The sequence below is a fragment of the Acomys minous genome (genome assembly GCF_964271855.1).
Source record: "Acomys minous genome assembly, chromosome: 11".
Lineage (NCBI taxonomy): Eukaryota > Metazoa > Chordata > Mammalia > Rodentia > Muridae > Acomys > Acomys minous.
The window spans coordinates 33566199-33568646 of record NC_140492.1 but is presented as its reverse complement, the minus strand read 5'-3'; the positions used below and the strand labels follow the sequence as shown (position 1 = coordinate 33568646).

At 50.4% G+C, this 2448-nt stretch overlaps 1 pseudogene across 1 annotated transcript; it reads left to right on the top strand.

Moving 5' to 3' along the window:
- Window positions 1–323: 323 nt before the first annotated feature.
- Window positions 324–1899, top strand: LOC311608339 (D-3-phosphoglycerate dehydrogenase-like; annotated as a pseudogene). The gene has a single exon. The product of its transcript is annotated as a D-3-phosphoglycerate dehydrogenase-like (transcript).
- The last annotated feature ends 549 nt before the right edge of the window (window positions 1900–2448 follow it).

Here is a 2448-nt window from a genome sequence, read left to right as displayed (position 1 = left end):
GATATACATTTGATCTCTAAATTGACATATATACTTCCTGGTGGCATTCTGCGGGAAGGAATAGTTGATAAATTTGTTCAGAAGGACATTGCACTAATTTGCAATTTTTTTCTGTCATGTCCAGAACTCATCCAAAGCAAAGTGCACACGTTTTACAATAGTGAGAATATATAACACATGTGTTTTCATGCATAGAGAATAGAAACTCAACATTGTTAACTTAAAGCTCTTAACATGAAAAAGCTGGGCCGGAACCAGTGCAGTTTCCTGACTTAAGTGTTTCTGCCCACCCACAGCTACTGATTCTCAGGCCTGCTCCTGCAATGGCCTTAGCAAATCTGCAAAGTGCTCATCGGTGGCAGCCTGGTCCCCTGCTGCCAAAAGATCCGGCAAGATGCAGGGCTGCAGGTGGTGGGAAAGCACAACTTGATCAAGGAGAAGCTGAGAGCTGAGCTGCAGGACTCTGAAGGCCTTATCCTCCGGTCAGCGACCAAGGTCACTATTGATGTCATCAAGGCAGCAGAGAAGCTCCAGCTACTGGGCACGGCTGGCACAAGTGTAGACAATGTGGATCTGGAGGCTACCATGATGAAGGACATCCTAGTCATGAACACCCCCAATGGAAAGAGCCTCAGTGCTTCGGAACTCACCTGCAGGATAATCACGTGCCTGGCCAGGCAGATTCCGCAGGTGACAGCTTCTATGAAAGATGGAAAGTGGGACCGGAAGAAGTTCATGGGAATTCTTGGACTGGGCAGAATTGGAAGAGAGGTGGCCACCTGAATGCAGTCCTTTGGAATGAGCACTATAGGCTATAACCCCATCATTTCTCCAGAATTCGCAGCTTCCTTTGGTGTTCAGCAACTGCCCCTGGTGATCTGGCCTCTCTCTGGTTTCATCACTATCCTCCACACGCCCCTCCTGCCCTCCACCACAAGCTTGCTGAATGACAGCACCTTTGCCCAGTGCAAGAAGGGCTTGCAAGTAGTGAACTGTGCTCGAGGAGGCATTGTGGATGAAGGTGCCCTGCTCCGAGCCCTGCACTCTGGTCAGTGTGCAAGTGCCGCACTGGATGTATTCACAGAAGAGCCACCACGAGAACGGACCTTAATGGACCATGAGGATGTCATCAGCTGCCCCAACCTAGGCACCAGCACCAAGAAGGCCCAGAGACGCTGTGGGGTGGAAACGCAGTCCTGTTTGTGGACATGTTGAGGGAAAATTCTCTAACAGGGTCATAAATGTTCAGGCCCTCACCAGTGCCTTCTCTCTACACATCAAGGCTTGGGTTGGTCTGACAGAAGCATTGGCCGACTCATGCATGCCTAGGCTGGCTACCCTACGGGGACCACTCAAGTGGTGACACAAGGAAAATCTCTGAAGAATGCTGGGACCTGCCTGAGCCCTGCAGTCAGTTATGGTCGGTCTTCTGAGAGAAGCATCAAAGCAGGCAAATGGGAACTTGGTGAACACTAAGCTACTGGTGAAAGAAGCCGGTCTCAATGGCACCGCCTCCCAGAGCCCTGTGGTCCCAGAGCGGAGGAGGTCAATGGGGAGTGCCTCCTGACTGTGGCCCTCACAGGTGCAGCCTACCAAGCTGTGGGCTTGGTCCAGGGAACCATGCCAATGTTGCAGATACTGAACAGAGCTGTATTCAGGCCAGAGGTGCCACTACGCAGGGGCCAGCGCTTGCTTATGCTCCGGGCTCAGCCCTCCAACCCTGTAAGGCTTCCCACTATGATTGGCCTCCTGGAAGAGGCAGGTATGCAGCTGCTGCCCTACCAAACTTCCAAGGTCTCTGATGGAGAGACCAGGTACGTGATGGGCCTCGCTTCCTTGCTGCCGAGCCTGGAAGCATGGAAGAAACACGTGTCTGAGACCTTTCAGTTCTGCTTCTGACCCTGGGACTCCATAGCCCCAGACCTTCAGGGGGCTCTTCTGAAGAAGAATCCCACTCACTGTGATCTATAGGGAGAGAGGAGAGGAGATCTACATTCCTGGGGCAGAATCTGAGCATCTCCCTGAAATAACATCCAGTTAAAAAAAAAAAAAAGATGAAAAGCTGGGATTCCATTACTTCAGGTCTTCAACTTGACTTTTTTTTTCAGCATGGATTCTAAGTCATTGGCGCACGGTTCTTGACCTCACATTTTCTAAGTCTGAGCAAACCCAGTGTTCTGTCATAGTTGTATAGCTGCCATCTTGGCCTCTCTACAGCACACCTTGCTGTGCTTCACAACCTAGTTGCTGTTGTTTGTTGGTTTCTCTTGGCTGAAAATGCATGGAGAGAGGCCCGAGGTCAATACCAGGTGACTTCTTCAATCACTCACCGCTGGATTTTCCGACACAGATTATCTAACTTGAACCTAGTGCTCACAGATCTAACTTCATTGCTTGGACAGCAAGCTCCTATATAAGACAGCTAAGTATCAAACTCAGGTCCTTGGG